The sequence below is a fragment of the Lygodium microphyllum genome, chromosome 5 (assembly GCF_053477565.2).
Source record: "Lygodium microphyllum isolate KBCC chromosome 5, Lygodium_microphyllum_v1.1.10, whole genome shotgun sequence".
Classification (NCBI taxonomy): domain Eukaryota; kingdom Viridiplantae; phylum Streptophyta; class Polypodiopsida; order Schizaeales; family Lygodiaceae; genus Lygodium; species Lygodium microphyllum.
In genome coordinates this window covers 38608056-38627964 of record NC_141139.1, presented here as the reverse complement: position 1 = coordinate 38627964, position 19909 = coordinate 38608056, and the positions used below count along the sequence as shown (strand labels likewise).

General features: G+C 41.6%; 1 protein-coding gene across 2 annotated transcripts in view; it reads right to left on the bottom strand.

The window, feature by feature from the left end:
• Nucleotides 1-19909, bottom strand: part of LOC148035705 (mediator of RNA polymerase II transcription subunit) — a 192920-nt gene that overhangs the window by 36852 nt on the left and 136159 nt on the right. The window lies entirely within an intron of this gene.

Here is a 19909-nt window from a genome sequence, read left to right as displayed (position 1 = left end):
GGCACTTCATTTTCCTTCTGACTCTCCTACTGTTGTCTATTATGACAATCAAAGTGCTATTGCCCTTGCGGGCAATCCGATCATCACACCATGGGCGCGGCATGTGAAAGAGAGCTAGATGCTATTCACCTAGAGTTTGTGTTTTCATCCGATAATTTTGCAAATATCAGGTCCAAAGTGGTCAACTCGCCGGTTCTTCAATACCTACTGCCCCGGATTGGCTTCGGTACACCCTCCCCTACTTCTTCTGATTGCCAAGAAGACGATGCTTTTCTCTTGCTTTCCCTTCGAGTTTGCGAGGGGGTGGCTTCTACTCTTGATAGTGATAATGATGATGCTTACACTTTTTAGACATTCATTCATTTATTCTTTTATATTGTATTATGGGCATTTGTAACTTCATCCGCACTGACAGACTGATATGATTATAAAAGGGTGCTTGGGCAAGTGAACAATTCCCCTTGGAGGGCACTAAGTAGCACCATTGCATTGCATTGTGCGTGCACCAACATATTGTGGGTACAACCAACATCCCAACAACCTCCCACTTTAAGGTTGGAAATGAACCTTTAACCAACTCTCATTAGTCGTATGCAATGCTCATGCTAAGCCTTGCTTAGACTTTTAGTAAGAACATCTACAAGGTGGTCCTATGATTTGATCTTGATCAATGTGATTAGACTATTTTCTAGAATCTGTCTGATAAAGTGATATCGCACATCTATATGCTTTGTGCGTGAATGATATATGGTATTCTTAGCCAAATACACAACACTCTGGCTATAACATCCCAACACTGCAGTACTGATAAACATGACGAGATCCTCTGCAAGTCTGCTCAACCATATAGCTTTCTTAGAAGCTTAAGTAGTTGATATGTATTTAGCTTCAGTGGTACTCAGTGCTACGATGTTCTGTTATCTAGAGCACCAAGAGACGGCCCCGCCAACAACTATAAAGACATACCCGCCAGTGGACCTGTGAGTGTCCAAGTCACCTGCCATGTCTACATCACAATAACCCTACGCACCAAGTGCACCCTGCCCATAGCAAATACACATTCTTTGTGTATCCTTTAGATATCTAAGAATACACTTGACAGCCACCCAATGTGGTTTGCCAGGATTTGGCATAAACCTGCTGACAACTCCCACTGCATGAGCAATGTCTGGACGAGTAGTGACCGTAGCATACATAAGAGAGCCACAAGCTGATGCATAAGGGACTCCCTTCATAGCATTGGCTTCCATGTCATCTTTTGGGTTGTTGGCTTCACTAAGCTTAAGATATGGTGGTAAGGGCACCCCAAGAGGCTAGCTTCAGCCATGTTAAATCTGTCGAGTACCTTTTCAATGTATTTCTCTTGAGATAAGAACACCAATTTCTGCGTTCTATCCCTACGAATCCTCATGCCCAATATATGCTTTCCATTCCCCAAATCTTTCATGGAGAAAGCTGATTTCAGCTAATCTTTGAGAGCATCCAAGCTAGTCTTTCTTTTCCCAGCTAGCAACATATCATCCACATAGAAAACAAGTATGACGAGGTTGCCATTTGTATCCTTTTTCATATACAAACAATGACCTGCATAGCTGTGTGTAAACCCATGAGAGAGCATAAATATGTCAAACTTTTTATACCACTGCCGTGGTGCTTTCTTCAGCCCGTACAAGCTGCATTTTAGTTTACACACCAATTGTTCTTTCCCAGGAACTACAAAGCCCTTGGGCTATTTCATGTAGATCTTCTCATCAATGTCACCATCCAGAAAAGCTATTTTCACATCGATTTGGTACAGCTCTAAATCTAATACAGCAACGAGAGCAAAAAGCACACGTAGAGTGGTCATCTTCACAACACATGAGAAGACCTCTTGAAAGTCAATCCCTTCCTTATGTGCATACCCTTTGGCAACCAATCTTGCCTTGTACTTGGGTTTCCCATCAACTGGCTTTACTTTGTAAACCCATTTGTTTGGAGAAAGCTTTCTTTGTTTAGGCAACGACACAAGATTCCAAGTATCATTAGCATACAGAGATTTAATCTCTTCGTGCATAGCTAGCTCCCACTTTACTGCTGAATTTGCATGACTTGGCCTCTTTATATGTAAGAGGCTCACTCTCATCTGTAAGCATCACATAGTGCAAACAGGGTTCATACCTATTTGGCTACCTTCTTAAGCATGTAGACCTACGTACCCAATGATCTACATTCTCAAGAATCGGGTCTACATTTGGAGACATGTTATTTTCAACATTTACTAGTTGCTACAAGCCATTTTCAGCATGCTGTTCATGTTGTACAGCACGTTCATTTTCATAATCTGCAAGTCTATCTTGCTATCCATGACCTCCTTGTGCTTCCATTTGCTGTCCATCATCATCTAGCTCAAAAATAACCAGCTGATCATCAGTTTCAACCTATAGTACAACATCATAAGGCTCATCATTTGAAGTAATATATGGCTAGAAACTCTGAAATTTGACATTTTTCATGTCTTCATCAGAGGCTAAAGTACTTTTCAGCAACTTTGTCTCATTAAACATAACATTATGGCAGCTGCGACAATTTTCCTGGACTGTGGTAACCACACTCTACGGCCAAATTCACCCTCATTGCCATAGCCCATGAAAATGCCTTTGGTGGATTTCGGTTCAAGTTTACTCCTTACCTCATCTCTAACATGCACCAAAGCATCACAACCAAATACCCATAAATAGTCATATAAGGCCGATTTGCCATACCAAACCTCCTCAGGGATGCCATTATTTAAGGACCTCTTTGGAGAGCGGTTGCTGATGTGAACCGCTGTTTTAAGTGCCTCTCCCCAAAATTCATGAGGGAGATTAGCAGTGGACAGCATGCACCGCACTCTCTCGCATAAAGTCGAAATGTATCTTTCAACCACACCATTTGAAGAAGGGTTGTAAGGAGCTGTAAGCTCCCTCTTGATTCCATACATGTCACAAAAAGACTTAAACTCGGTAGATGTGAACTCACCCCCATTATCAGTTCTCAAGCATTTTAGCTTTCTATCTATCTGAATGGTCACAAATGCATGAAAAGTTTTGCAAACAACAAATACTTCACTTTTCTTTTTCAACAGATAAATCCAAATCTTCTTGGAACAGTCATCAATAAAAGAGAAAAAATATGCAGCATCACCCAACGATTTCACAGGCATACTACATACATCAAAATACACTATGTCTTAGACATTGGACTTACGGGAGACACCTAAGTAAAATGAATTTTTCATTTGCTTTCCAAACTGATAGTTATTACAAAAATCAAGTTTAGAGCCTTTTCCATCAACCCTCTTCAAAGAGGTAAGGACATCAAGTCCTTTCTAGCTCATATGGCCTAATCTCTTGTGCCACAACTCCAAATGACAACCAATCTCAGCAACTGCAAGAAACTTGCCATTCAAAGCTTTACAGTGCAGGCAATACAAAGTGCCCTTCTTGGTTCCTTTTGCAATCAGTACGGAACCCTTTTTCAATTTTCACAAATCACCACCATAGTGTAGTGCGACCATGCAAGTCAAGCTGTCCAACAGATAGTAAACTCTTTTTGATGCCAGGCACATATCTGATATCTTTCAACACAAGCTCTTATCCATTATCCAAAGACAAGTGTACAATGTCTATCCCATCAATGCTACAAGCATGGTTATTTCCAAGATATACCTTTCCATAACTGCCTGCATTGAACATAGCAAAACACTCAAAGCAAGGAGTTACATGGAAAGAGACACTAGATTCTACAATCCAAGTCTGAGTGACACCATTATCAACTGACAAAAGTGCATCAATCACATCAGCCTTGGTAATCTGCATATCCTGCATGTGACATACAAGGGCATCATAATCTATTGCACATAGTACATCAGCCTCTGCATCCGAGAGCTCCTCTATGACTACACTCGAGGCCACATTGGCCTTTTCCTTGCCTTTGGTTGCCTCAGATGCATCTATCTTATCCTCTTTCTTCTTTTTGTCTCCTGCATTCTTCTTTCTCTCTTGTTCCTTCTTATAATAGCTACAATCAGGCTTCTTGTGCCTCTTCCGACCACACTGATAGCAAGTAACATGACTCTTTTCCTTTCCTTTGCTCTTGCTTCAGCATTTTCATTTTTCTTTTTAGCCTACCTCTAACATTGTAAGCTGAGTTGTTGCCTTCTCCACTAGACTCACGTCTGATTTCTTCATTCAAGATTGAACCCCTCGCACCATCATATGAGAGATTGGGGTTATTACTGAGAGAAACTACCAAGGTCTCAGGAATCAAGCAATGTCATGATCAGAAAGATTGCCCTCAACTTATCATCAAAATCCAATTTAGCATCCTTGAGCTCATTTAAAATACCATTAAATGCACTCAAGTGCTCAACTGCAGGCTTGGACTCATCCAACCGCATATTCACCAACTTGTGCATTCAATGCACCTGATTAACACGTATGGTGATCTCATAGGTAGTTTTCAACTTCTCCCATATTGCTTGACCAATATCTAGGCCCTTAATGTCTATCAAAATGTCATCAATGACACCCATCTTTATATAAGCCACAGCCTTTTTGTTGACTTTGGCCCAATCTGCATCAGACATTTGTGCACATTTATCTTTCTGCAAAGCATCCTCACAATCCTTTAAGAATAATATGCCCTGCATACAATCTTTCCAAAGGTCAAAACCCTAACCGTCAAACCATTTGATTTCCATCAAACTCTTAATGTCAGAACTAGAAGAAGTTGCAGCCATTTTTATCACAAACACAAGTGTAAATGCACTGAACTGCAAGAGCACAAGCTAAACCAGAAAATACACTGATATTCTTGCCCACAATAAACCTCTGCTGTTTTTACATAAACCAGCAACCACATGGGCAAATACTGCAGAGATTTACCAAAATCTGCACAAAATCCCAAATTTCCAGGTCCAACAGTGCGTAGATGTCAGCCAATCTAACCCACCTGAGAAAAATTTCATCAATACATAAAAAGCCCCAATTTTTTCAGACTCGAATATACACAAATCTGAAAACTGTGTTTCCATGCGCAAACTCCTGTCAGAGCAAGGAGCCTGCTTGTAGGAAAATTTTAAAAAAATGATGAAAAATGCCTAAAAGTGACGAACCTGCTCCCATTTACCAGCTGCCTACTCTTGTGAACTGTCACCTTGCAGAAAACTGCCCGGATGCCATAGAACCAATCGCCTATTACTCGTGACCAATTGCTGACCTGAAAGCCTATCGTCTGCTGCCAGGTCAAAAATGACCTATTGCTTGCACAAACTATGACAGAATTTTGCTATCGCCTATGCAGATTTAGGGTTTCTGGACTATCGATTGACAGTGCAGCACACACACATACTTGAAATCAATGGCAACCTGACCTGAACAAACAGCTGAAGTGACAACCTGATGATTTTGCGTGAGCGAAACACTAGAGATGTCTCCCACGGACTCCGAGGAGCGCGAACACCTTAGCCGAAGCTCTGATACCACTTGTTGAGAGTGCGGCTGGCGGAAGCGTGAAGATTTGCAACAGGGGAAGTGTGCAACTGAGTGAGAGTGAGAGTGAGAGTGATAGAGAGAGTACAAGCTAATTTGGATGTACCCATAATATGTTGGTACACAAGAATAAAATATATTTATACTTAGGGACCGTAAGGATGCATTCACATGTACAACATATTACGCCTGTACAATACACGATGGTGAATAAAGGACCTTTACATCCCAACATCTCTCTCATCTCCAAACCATGAGACCAGCCTTCTTTCCATGGATGGGTGGTAAATCCTTGATTACAACTTAATTAGAGCAACAAACAATAAATGCAAATCTAAAAACACAAATTTACCTCCTGATCTTGAACAATGCACACTCGATTGGCCCCAAATTGGCACCCCTTTCGCTATTTCTTTAGCTTTATTGAAGAAGAAGTTGATTTACAATGGGATTCTCCCGATCCCCTTCGTAATCCAAACTCCCCTTGCTGTCCAAAGTGACCAGCAAGTCTTCAAATTGATTTGCCCCTTGATTCGAGCACTTAATTGGCCTTCACCCACTTCATAGACGATGGAAATGCCCCAAATTCAATAGCTAGCTAGTCCACCTAAATTTAGTTATGCAAGATTCCACGATGATGATGCCAAGTCACATGTCAAAGAGGCAAAGGCTGAGAAAAAGGGTAAACCTGAAAATCAGGGCAGATCTGAAAATAGGCCTGGGAAGAGGAACAGATCACAGAGAAAGAGTGGGAAAAGTGATACACACCGTAGGGAGCTGATGAGTGCAAATAAATGCTATATTTGTGAACAGGAAGGGCATATTGCACTCAGTTGTCCTAATAAAAAGCAAGCTGAAAAGGATGATAATAAGGGAAAGAAAGGCAAAACCACTGCTGGTTTAGTGCTTGATGTAGTGGCAGATCAGCCTAATCAAGATAGTACTGAAATTTGCGGGACATGGGGCAAAATTAGAGATCGGCATGCATTGATTTTTCTTGATCCAAGGGTACTATCAAATTTCATCTCGCTTGATATGGCAATCCGTTTAGGCATCACAAAGGATGAGATGCGACCCATGGGTGAGATTGGTATGGCATGCAAGAGATATGCAAAGCCGGTCACTCCCATCATTGAAAAGCTTCATTTGCACATTCAAAGTTATGTGGACAGTGAAGAGTTCTTTATTGCTCCATTGGAAGGATGGATATATTTGCTTGGTATGCCTTGGTGTCATCATGTGCATGAAGGGAATGATACTCATGATAAGATTGTGACCCTCTTCCATAGAGGCAAAGTTCATACTTTGGATGTAAATTTGAAAGGCAAATCTGTCCCTGTTGTATCTGCTTCTGCTATTTCCAAAGAAATGAAAAACAATCTTTCAGCTTACTAAGAGAGCAGCTCATCGTCATAGGCGTGCTTTGCACTTTGCAAAGGGTGATTATGTATTGCTGCGATTTGAAAAGGCACGGCTGAAAAAGATGAAGGGCAAAGAGCGATTGTATTCAAAGCTATCTATGAGATACTATGGGCCATTTCAAGTGTTAGAAAGGATCAGTGATGCATGCTATGGGCTGAAATTGCCTCCAAATTAGCAAATACACAATGCATTTCATCTGAGCTTGCTTAGACCTTTTCATGGAGATATGCCAAAGGATGTATCTGTTGATATTCAGCCGGAGGTTGAAGAGCTCGATGAAATACTGTTATCAGAGCAGATTTTGGCACACAAAGAGAGGAAGATCAAGGATAAGGTTTCCAAAAGGTACTTGGTGAAGTTTTAGAATTATTTACCAATGGATGCCAAATGGATGGAGGAGAATGGCTTAGCAGACCCTCCTCAGTTGTTGCAGCTTTGCCTTGATGCTTTCAAGTTCGAGCCAGCTTTAGTTTGGGCTCAATCTGATTCAACAGAGCAAAGATCCACAGTATTACCTGATGCTTATGAGGGAGCTAGCACCTCCACTCCTCAGTAATGGACAGCTCTAGAAGAAGTGGATCTCGGATGTATTCAGCATACATTCAAGATACTGTAGCTGAACAATATGTTTGCCAAGAGATCACTATTCAGTGTACTAGTCACTATGTTTGCTATGCAGATCGGTATGGTTTTCATTACAGCTCTAAAACTATACATTTACATCTGTTATGCTGTGTGTAATCAATTATGCTTGGTATGGCATTGGTTATGCTTGGTGTAGCAACAGTTAATGATCATCAGGGGCTGATTATTGAATGTTAGTTTTCAGTGTATGATCATTAATATTCAGTGGTATTCAACTGGTTTTGTAGAAAATAACATGTCTTATGATGCCATTGATGTTTCCGCCATGGTTTATGCTTGATTTTCGCTATACTATGGTTTGATTTTTTCAGATGAGTTGAGCTCATGAGAAATGGACATGTCACATGATAATCTAGCAATGTTTCTGAGATTCTTTGTGAGTCATATGTTATGTTATGTTGGCTGGTAATTTTCAACATGTATTGGGAATATGCAATGGTTGAATAGCATGCTACACAATGTTGTATTGACTATGATGCCCTATGGAAATTCCAGTGTAGTACTTTGCTTTGAATGCATTTCGCTATGAGTTATGTTGCACAGGTACTTCATGGCATCTGGTGTCAATTGTTGGCCTAGGTCATTCATTCGGTCATAAATGTCAGTTCGTGACACGAGAGATGTGGCCTTTAATGGTACCTAACGCCTATCTAATGGTCAAAGATGGCACAAAGAGAGTCGGGAGTGGAAGATGCCTAGCCAATTTAATTGTTGGCGAATCAAATTATTTTTTTGGGCATTGAAATACTTATTAGACTAATTTTCAATAATTTAAAGCTGAAAATTAATATTTAATTATGGATAATGTTGGAAAAACCATTTGGAAAGGCTGCCACTTAACAAACTTGCCCAAACAAGCTGATAAAAGGCTGAAGAAGAGGAAAAACGAGATCATTCTTGCAATAGCAAATGTGGGAGAGCTTTGAGCAACCATGGCCAGCCTATTTTCAGCCATTGCAACCAGCCAGAAGTGAGTTTTGAGGAGGCAATTGCAGATTCGAACCCTCCACAGCTAGGCAATTGCATCCAGGTACACAAGGTGACAGCTGATTTGAATGTCTTAGCTGTAGGCGACAGCATTTAATGCTGTTGTGGCAGGGCAGCAGCTGCATTTGACTGATTTTCAGTCATTCTTCACAACAAAACTCTGAATTTTCTCTCTTTACAGCTTTTTCTCTCATCTCCCAGCCATTTCACAACCTTGCTCCGAAGATCTCAACATTTGGACCCTTGGAGGTTGAGAAATTAGAAATTTCTCTACTGTAAACCATAATTTGCAGCAGAAATTAGGGTTCAGCAACACTCTCGAGAAGTGTGCCAAAAATCGGAAGCTCTAAGACTTAGATTTTTCAGGGCTGAAGATGAATTTCAGCTAAATTTAGGTGGAGGACTAACCAGCCATTGAATTTGGGGCATTTCCATCGTCTATGAAGTGGGTGAAGGCCAATTAAGTACCCGAATCAAGGGGCAAATTAGATTGAAGACTTGCTAGTCACTTTGGACAACAAAGGGAGTTTGGATTGTGAAGGGGATCCGGAGAATCCCATTGTAAATCAACTTCTTCATTAAAGCTAAAGAAATACCCAAAGGGGGGCCAATTTTGGGGCCAATCGAGTGTGCATTGTCCAAGATCGATAGGTAAATTTGTATTTTCGGATTTACATTTATTGTTTGCGACTATAATTAAGTTGTAATGAGGAATTTACTACCTGTCCACAAAAGGAAGGCTAGTTTCATGACCCGCACCCTTTGTCCAATTGATTAGTTGCTTTGGGGTGGGACGCCTTGGGATAAAATATAAAGAGAAAGGATTGGGCTGGCCTTTCTCGTGGCACCGTCGTTGGGCTTCAGAGGGGGTGTTGAGCTAAAAATTCATTGGCTTTACTAAAAGCACCCCAAAACATGTTTAATTAATGAATAAACATTGCTTATTTTAAAAAATGTGTTTCTAGAGAGTGTATATGTCCCATATGCACAAACCCACTTGTGAGAGGCCCGAACTTTCTATAAATAAGTATGATGCCCTCCATTCAACTCTAATCTCGTTTTTGCATGTTTCAAGTGTTTTCAGGTTGCTGTCCACACCCCTTTCGTGGAGAACATCACAGTCTGAGTTGTCCCTTGCTGTCATCTACAGTCTCGCGCATGTTTCCAGACCTATACCTCCCGTTTGCTATTGTTTCCAGCCCACAATTGTTGCGGATTACCTGCACACCTGTCGTACAGCCTGCCATGCTAGCATATTGCTATGTTTGCAAGCCCCAACTGCTGCCAACACAGTTTTCTCTCTCCTGATTGTTATCGCTGCAGATTTTCTCTCTCCACAACCTACATTTGCTATCTTTTCTCTCCTACAACCTGCATTTTTAGTTTTTCTCTGTCTAGACTGTTCTCTGCATCAAATCCAGCTATCCATTGCAATGTTTGCCAGTGTTCGATATCCAAAGCTTAGTACCCCGAAACGGCATCTCGAGGCTGCCGAAACAGACCGGCCGTTTTGGACCGAAATGGAAATGGTTGACCGGAGTTTTGGCATCCTATGGTCCGTTTCAGGACACTCCAGCTTCCGTCGCCGTGGCCGCCGCCGCCGCCGCCGCCTCCTCCTCCTCCTCCTCCTCCTCCTCCTCCTCTTCTTTTTCTTCTTATTCGACCTCTTCCTCTTCCTCTTCATCCTCTTCTCCTTCTTCGTCTTCTTCGTACTCCTCCTCCTCCTCCTCTTCTTCTTCTTCTTCTTCTTCTCCTCCCCATTACCTAAAGCCTAATCATGGCACCGGATCCATATTGGAAACACGTCACTCCAATCAAGGGATATTAGGGCTCCAGCGGATCAAAGAAGTGGTGGTGCAACTATTGTGAATTGGAGAAATCAGGGAGCGTAACACGCATGAAAGACCACCTAGCATGCGTTCCCAATGAAGATATTGGGCCTTGTTTTCTAAACTACAGTTGCTAGTTGTTCATTGATGTTGATACTTATTACTCAGTAGTTACTAGAGTCTAGAGACTAGTACACAATGCTCAATGCTCACTGGAGTTTTAACTGATTATTCACATGACGTTACATGTATCATTATATCTTAATTTCACTTATCATGCATCTTGATTCTTGTTCCATTGTTCTTGATATTAGCTGTTTCCATTTTTCCCATTTCTAAAACTCCCCCGTACTATGATCAAGAGGTTGCCTTGCTATGATTCGAGGTCCGTTCGGAGTACGACACACTCTCCAACTTATTACCCCTCCCTTGATCCTTGAGATACAGGAGTTCGAGGTTCAGTATTCATTCATTGCATAGTATATTTACTACATGAGCATTGTATATTCAGTAGTCATATCATTTCATTTATTCATTGTGTTCATTGTCTTTAAGTCACCCTAACCCTAACTGTGTTTTTTTATCCGTTTGTGCTTTGTCGTATAATTGCTATTTGTGTTTTTGTGTTAGGGTATTTCTTTGCAACAAATGCATCCAGATCAGCTAGCAAGCATCTAAGCCATACACATTCAACTATGGTAGCGAAAGCTACCTTGTATTCAGCTTCACATGACGATGTGGCAATAGTGGACTATTTCTTGCTAAGCCAAGATATGAAAGAGGAGCCAAGAAAGAAAAATTTGCCACTAGTGGAGTGACGTGAATCCTATTCACTAGCCCAATCAGAATCACTGTAAGTATATAAGTGCAGTGGTCTCCCCTTGGCATAAAGCAATTCAAGAGATCTAGTACCATGCAAGTAACAGAAAACGCGCTCAATAGCTTGCCAATGTGAGATACGTGGTTGTTGCATATATATGTTCAAGGCTAAAAGTGCAAATTGTATATCCAGCCTAGTGTTGCATAGGTAGATAAGGCATCCAACTGCAGCATATGTGTGTATATCAAACAAGTCATTGTCATCATGCAATAACAGCTTCAATCCAGGTTCCATTGGTGTACAGACTGGCTTGTAATCCTGTAAGCCAAACCTCTCAAGAAGTTTACCAATGTATCTTGACCGTACCTCTAGCATCATGAATGAACTGAATGCCCAAGTAATAGTGCAAAGACCCCAAGTCTAACATCTCAAAAGTTTGCTGCAAATTTTATTTAAATGTTAAAATCTCATCAGTATGTGTCCCTATAAGCAAAAGGTCATCAACATATAGACAAATGATAAACATGGATCCCCCCTCTTTACATACGTAAAGAATAGACTCTGGTGAGCTGTTTATGAATCCTTGGTTGAGTAAAAAAGCATCAATCTTTACGTACCAAGCTCTAAGAGCTTGTTTCAAGCCATATAAAGTCTTTTTCAGCTTAAGAACCAAGTATTCGAATCCCTCAACTGCAAAACCAATGGGCTGCTATACATATACTTCTTCATGAAGTTCCCCACATAAAAATGCAGTCTTTATATCTAATTAATGCACAATCCATCCATAATGGGCAGCCAAAGCAATCATAGACCTAATGATAGTCATGCGGGAGGTAGGAACAAATGTCTTCTCATAGTCAATGCCTTTCTTTTGTGCGTAGCCCTTAGCTACAAGCTTAGCTTTATATTTATCAATAGATCCATCTGCATTCCTTTTCAGCTTGTAGACCCATTTCATTCCAAAGGCTTTCTTCCCAATAGGCAAAGACACTAAATCCCATGTTTGATTCTTAATGATGGAATCAAACTCAGCTTGCATTGCTGCCATCCAATGCACGCTATGTTGTGCATCCTCAAAACATTCAAGCTCCTCTACATCAACTGTATTTTCTGCCATAACAAACTCCATGGTATGTGCATTATCTGCATACGAGCTTCCCTTCTAGTACGACCAACCATGGGAGCATCCAAATGACTATCTTTCATAATCTGTAGGACGCCGTGAAGAGCCGCCACGCCATGCTGCTACTACGCCAGGCCGCTGCTACCACGCCACCTCCACCATCATCATCGTCAGCATCATTATCATCATTATCCTCATCATCATCTCCTCCATCATCCACTTTCTCTCTCCACGTCACGTTTTCTATCACAAAAATTTGGAAGCTTCTTTAGAAGCTTCTAAAACAAGGCTTCCATAAGCCTTGTTCATCCACACCATCTCGGGTTTCTTAAAACCGCATTCTGTAAGGGCCATGTCCTGTGCAAAGGAGTAGAGCTCGGTCAGAGAGGATTCGTAACGCGTAAAGGACCCAAGAAGAAGTTGCTGAACCGAGATTTGATTCCTCAAATGGCCCCCAAACAAAAGACGTGAGACCTCGAATAAGTGCTCAGGAGGTCTCTCCAAGAGAGATGATCCATCAAGCATCTGTACATACTGTAAAAGCATCAAGCTACCATAGTTTATATATCCCATGCAAGTATTACCATAACTGCGCCAGTAACATACCAAGAGTAAGAGTGGACACTAAATAGGCCGACCGATCAACTGAAAGAGCATCCGACTCATATAACCCATGACATAGAGTGTCAGTCAAGACCAAAGTCATGTGTTCCTTATCTCACACCATGCATCTATCATCATCAAAGGTGACTTGCAAACCACATCGTGCCAAAGAAGAAATAGATAACAAATTCTTCTTTATAACTGGCACAAACAAAGCATCTTGTAGATGGAGAATAGAGCCATCAATGGCTGTGAGTACAATCTCCCCAATACCTCTAACAGGGTATGATGCATTGTTGGCACATTGTACAGATTTGCCAACTGGGGCTCCACCAACAGAAGCAAACAAATCTCTACGAGATGTGATGTGCCTAGAAGCACCACTGTCAAAAAACCATGTGCATGCATCCTCAATAAAGCTAAATGCTCTATTAGCCCAAGAAGATTCACAACTGCATGTACAAAAAGAATAGTCCATGTCTGCAATAAAGAACGTTGACTCAGTAGCAGTGGAAGGAGCATCAAGAACAGGCATCCGTGACTCCTTTTTCTTCTCCTTGGCTATGCGCTTTCTACACTCAATGATGTAGTGGCCTGGCTTCTTGCAGTAATGCCATTTGCCCCTCTTTGTTTGCATGCCCCCTTGTTTCTTATTGCCTTGTGAAGTGCCTGAAGTCCCAGAGCTCTGCGGAGCATTCTTTGCTTGGCTGCCCTTGCCTTTCTATCGTGCCATAAAAGCCTGCTCAGAGGCTATAACATCCACACACCCCATCAATTAGATATCTTATACCTTCATGCCCTTTGTCTTCTAAGCAGATATCTTGTCTTGATGGAGAGAATGTGTTGTTTGCAATTCTTTCAAAATCCTCCCAAGATATTTGTAAATGAAACTCTTTCTATGGATAGGTTTCAAAATCGTCAAGCCTTTAAAAGGGAACATCTTCATTCATGATTTCTTTCAGGATATACTTGGTAGATTGAGTTCTAATGGAATCTCTCTTTTTCATTCACCCTTATTGATGTCATTCAGATTTTTTTATGTTATGTGTATGTGTGCATTCATGTGTGGGTGTGTTTGCTTTGTGTTTATCTGGTACTATGGTTCGAGAAAACTGGGATAAATTTGAAGAAGTTGATTTATGGATTTGGCTAAAGTTTTGAATACTTGCAAAGGACTTGAAGAACCTCTCATATCCTTTACTAATTTGTATGGTAGTCATTTGAAAACTAAAGATTGGTTATGCTTTAAAGTTATTTCATTTCATCAATCGGTTTGATAAATCCAAGTTATTTTGAAGATTGATGGGGTTGAAGTTTGTTCATAGATGCTAATTGATCAAAGGTTCTAATACAAGTATTGAGCTAGTTTTTGGGATTAGTATTCTTCCTTGTTTCAAGGGTTGCAAGGATACTTCCTGATTAAGTGTGGGGATTGTTTCTTCTTGTCTGCTCCTCCTCTAAAAGCAAACTAACTAGGTGAAGGAAAGTAAGTGACTGTGGGGCAATCCTCATGGTGAGGTTCTAGGCCGTATGAAAGGCCAAGTACAAGGGCGGAAATGAACTCAATGTAGTGAATATCATCTATGCATCTAAGTAATACTCATTCATAAGCTGCTCACACAAGTCCTAAATTTTATTTAGGTGATCCTGCATAGAATCACCCTCATCCATCTTCAATGTCTCCAGCTCTTTCTTCAAGAAAGAGATGCGGGTCTTATTCTTACTAGCAAACATCTGCTCCAAGGTCAACCAAGCTTCTCGTGAAGAAACTGCAGACTGAATGTGAGGGATAAAAGACCGTCGAACTGCCAATGCAATCAACAACGAAGCTTGTGCATCCTGTGTATCCCATGCCTTTTGTGCTACTGATCTTTAGGAAAGAGGTTGAAGTTCATTAGGCTGAACAGGCTATGTTGCCTATTGTCCATGCCCTCCTAGAGAAGTAGCAAGAGCTACAACTCCAGGCCTAGCTTCTTCACCGCTGACATAGTCCCAAAGATTCTTCACAATCAACACATTCTTCATCATGAAGGACCAGAGTGAATAGTTGTTACCATCCAACCTGTCTTCCTTGGATACATAGGTAAATACATCACCTCCTTGATTTGCCATGACAAACAATGCCAAAAAGAGCAAAAGAGCAATGTCCTAGCTAGACCAACCTGGAAATCTCAAAATTTCCAAAAATTACAGCAAGTAATTTGCTGCAATTAGCAAACTGAAGTACACTCTGTCAAAACTGTCTGTAATGCACGCAGTCCAAGGTGCAATGAGTACTCAGCAACACTGTACAAGCAAAAGCCCCAAAATTTATTGCCCCGAATTGTTCAAAAACAGTCTATTTCAGACTGAAACTGCTGTGCATGTACTAATGTCTTCACAAAACCCAAAAGCCCCGAAATTCTTGACATACGTGTCAAGAAATTTGTGTATAAATCGTGTCCCAGACACATAGCAAGACTGCTTGTGCCTGCCCGAGCAAAAGCCCCCTCCCCAAAAATGAATTTGGAATAAAAAAAGTAATTTTTACTTCAAAAAAATTTGTACCTGGCGCAGGAACTAGTGGCAGGAGCAGCTGGTCTCAGTCAAGCTGGTGGCAGTCGTAGCTGGGCTGGTGGCGGGACTGCGGACTGGCAGCCAGACAGGCCATGCGGCACTCGCACCTGGGTGATCAGGCTACAGGGGCGGCACTGGGCATAGGAGCGCAGTCGGGGGGCAGCAGTCAGACACAGGGTGGCGCTGGCCACAGGCAGGCTGGAGGAGATGGGTGGCACAGGGCAAAGACGGAGCGCAGGCAGGTGGCAATACAAGCAAGCTGCAGGCGGGCACAGGCAAGCGCAGCACAGGTGACGAACATTATTGCGCTCGTGGCAATCGAGCTTGGACTGTCCCACTGGAGGAGGCAAACAAGATAGGGCTTCTCTGGCATCAGCTTTGGCTGATTGGGCGGCGCAATCTGCACGGTAGGCGGGAGCTGACTGTTCCAGCTGAAGCGGCAGTTCCACAGGGGCTGAACTGAGCTGTCCTCAGAGAATGGACTAAGCTGTGCTCTACTCTGATACCATATGTGAGAGTTGGAGTGGATCGAGGCCCAGCTCAGAGTGGAGTAGACAATGTGGAGAGTGAAAGCACAACACCCAATGCAATAGACTAAAAGTGTAAGATGAAAGTACAAGGTACAACACTTAAAGCTTTGGGTTCTAAGAGGGTGCTCACACCCGACGTGTGTGCAACACGATAAGTGCCCGAAAATGTGTAACATAGGCACATAAAATAAAGAGAATGATTCTGGGGGAAAAAACCTCCTGTACGGAGAGTAAAAAGTCCCCCAGTGTACTATATTGAGATCACCGACATTCCTTTGTGAGTGTAGGTGTGAGTGAAACCCAACAAAATTAACATCCAATAAAGCTGCTCCCCCCATCCTTTTAGGAGTAGTCACATGCTGCCACGAAGTCCACATCTGGCCCAAACGATTCCCTTTCTTTTTCCACAACATGAAGCGGATAGGCTGAACCAGTTCCAAAAGAGACTTCTTAGTCCAAGGAAGTAATGGCAGAAAAAACGAGACCATACTAATCATGATGCATTAAGCAACTTTAAATCTCACATGAAGTGGCCAGCCTTGAGATTTCCAGTACGTAAACCGATCATGTATACGGGATGACATCCAATCAAGCAAGGCACGAGGAGCTACATCCACACCAATAGGATAACCCAAGTGTTGGGTAATATCTCCTTTAGAAATCACAACTCCTTGCCAACCCAAAGCTTGCAAATCATTCTCCATACAAGAAAGGAGTGTAGATTTATTAGCATTAATATGAAGTCCTGAGGCTAAAGCAAAGAGATTCCACTCAACCATTGCCTGATTAGCATTAGTGCGATCAGTCTTAAGAAACATAAAGGAATCATTAGCCAAAGATTGACCCAAAAGTTGGGCACCACTAGGAAGAGACAAACCAAAAATCTCACCTTAATCGGCCAACTTATCCAACAGTGAGAGCATCGAGTGAGTGACCAAGGCAAAGAGCAAAGGACTGAGATGGCAACCTTGCCAAAGAAACCGAGACAAGGCAATTTCATCTGCAATCCCTCCCTTAAGTGCACTACGAGCCACAACACCCTGACTAATGGTATCAACAAGAGAAGTCATGCGAGGACCAAATCCCATGGTGGACATTAGTTGCCGCAAGAAAGACCAACTAACATGATCAAATGTCTTTTCAAGATCAAGTTGAAGCATAACAACCTGCTGACATGAGGCTTTGGCATAATCAATCCCCAATCGAACATTCAAAATGTTATACATTATGTTCCGTCCCTTAATGAAACCATATTGACCTGGATGAACCAAGTGCGGGAATACTTTCTGCAATCTGTTAGCAATGATTTTAGAGAAGATTTTATACAAAGAACCCATAATAGAAATGGGTCTCCATTGTTTCAAAGAGGTCGAAGAAGGAACCTTAGGCAATAACCGAATCACAGCAATCTTCCACATTGAAGGCATCCTACTAGAATTCCACAGGCAAGTTAATGGGTCCGTAAGCTGCTCAACATGAGCTGAAAACAGCTCATTGCAAAGCCCATCCCAGCCAAGGCTTTTCCTTTGTGGTAAATGGGACACCACATCCTCCACTTTAACCTCTGAGATGTCAGCCTCCATCAAATCAACCCATTCAGGCTTAACGTGATTACCAACCGAATTGCAAATGTATCGACGAGCAAAGTAAGCAGCATCAGAAAGAATCTCCTGTGGATCCAACAAAGATTTATAATAGTCAATGCACATTTGAATGATGAAAGCAAGATCAATCACCATAACACCTTGCTCATCCAACAAACACACAATATTTCCCTGAGCATATTTCTAGCATAAATGAGAAAAAATTTGATGAGATTGACAGTTATTATCATGCAAAGCTTCCGCTCAAGCCAGCAATACATATTTAGCATATTCCTCCTCCTGAAGAGATTGAATCGACATTTCAACCATTCCATGGATATGAGCAAGTCATCAATAGTATCCCCTGACTGATACAAAGACAAGGAGTGAGCCAACAAAGATTGTGAATGCTGCAATTCAGCTCAAAAAGAAGAAGCATGCTGAATAACATACTATCGGGACAACGCACGTGCATTATTCCTAAAAACAGCCCATGCTTCCATCTCTCCAGATAGGACCCTTGAGCTAAAAGAAGCAATCAATGGCTGGATACGTTCCAAAAACTGATTTTGCAGCAGAAAACATTGGTTGAAATGTAGAGGCAAACAAGCAAGCACGGCCTTAAAGGCATGAACAAGCCTGTGGGTCAAATCCAAAACCAAAGGATAGTGATCTGACAAGACATGTTGTCGCTCTACCCACATATCAATGACTACAAGAAGAAATGAATCACTCTAACAAATGTAGATCCTATCAAGTCTAGCCCAGGTCTTTGGATGCTAAAGAGAACGATAAGTATATCTAGACTGTGAAGGATGCATCCAAGACCACATGTCCTATTTCAAAGACACAACTATCAATCTATCCCAAGCCTGCCGCTCAGGACCATCCATGACCCACTATGGTGAACCCGCATGATTTGCAGATACACATGCATTAAAATCACCCATAACACAACCTTGACAAGCCATGGAAAGGCAATGCAAGTCATCCCAAAGCTGACGGTGGTTTCGAGCAGTAGAAGAAGCATACACGCCCACAAAACCTCTCCCTCATATATGACTTCCAATATGAGAAACCTACCGCAAGGGTCCTGAGAAACCAAGGATGGTAGCAAGGAAGATCTAACGGCCAACATAACTCCCCATTTTTGCGGAACCCGACCACTAAAAAGCATTGTATAATCCTTGTATACATAAGAAGATCCTGCCAAAGCATGTTGTTTGTGCTCCACAGCACAAAAAACATCCCAATTACTAGCTAACACAATTTTCCACAACCAATACTGCTTAACTCCCGAAGAAATGCCTTTATCATTCCATAAAGCAAGTCACATGATAAACCACAGGAGATAAAACTATTGAATCACCACTTTTCGTTTTCCTTTAACATCTGTAGCTTTAGCAACCTGAAATCTCTCCATCTCACTACAGATCACATCTACAAGATCCGCCCTCTGCAAACTAGCAATCGAAGCACGAGAAGAGAATTGTTGTTGCTAAGAATGGAAAACATCTCGAGGAGGCACAAGCCTCCCACATGCGTCAAGGCGCAAAGCTGGATCAGAAGCCCTTTTATCATCCACACTAACTGTAGGTACACGTGAAGATTGAGGTTTCATATAAAAACCTTACCTCTGTTTTGAAAAGTCTAAGTAATAGGGTGAGGAGATGGGTGAGCAAGTGTCCAACGAGGTTCCTATCTAGCATTACATCTAACCACAATGACCCAAGAAACATCTTGAGGAGGCAAATTCCAACCAACCGAATGCAATGCATACTCAATACCAACTTGGGAGACATCCTTATTTCCATCATCATCTCCATGCAGGGCAAGAGGCATAGCAGTAACATCTTGCTATTGAGCCATCTGCTAGGAATCATGCTCTTGCATATCTATCATAGTTGTCACGTACAAAGGTATGATACGGTACGATACGATAAAATACGGTACTAAATGGTACCTTATGATTTTATAAGGCACGCTACGATATTAATATGAAAAAAAATTAAGATGATCTTTTAAATAACAAAAACCATAAATCATTAAATGATAGATCATAGAATACATGTTTAAAGTGAAAATAGCCATTTCATTACAGAATAAGATGAATACATGAGGGTGACCGTTGCAGTCATATGGGTTGCGCAAAACATGTGATACAACTACAGTATAGTATATTTGATATTTTTAAAAAAAGACCTATGTCATATGAATCTATGATGAGGCATCACTATCATCATCATCATCAGAACCATCTAAGTGCTCATCAAGAGAGTCTGAAGATGACTCCTCGGC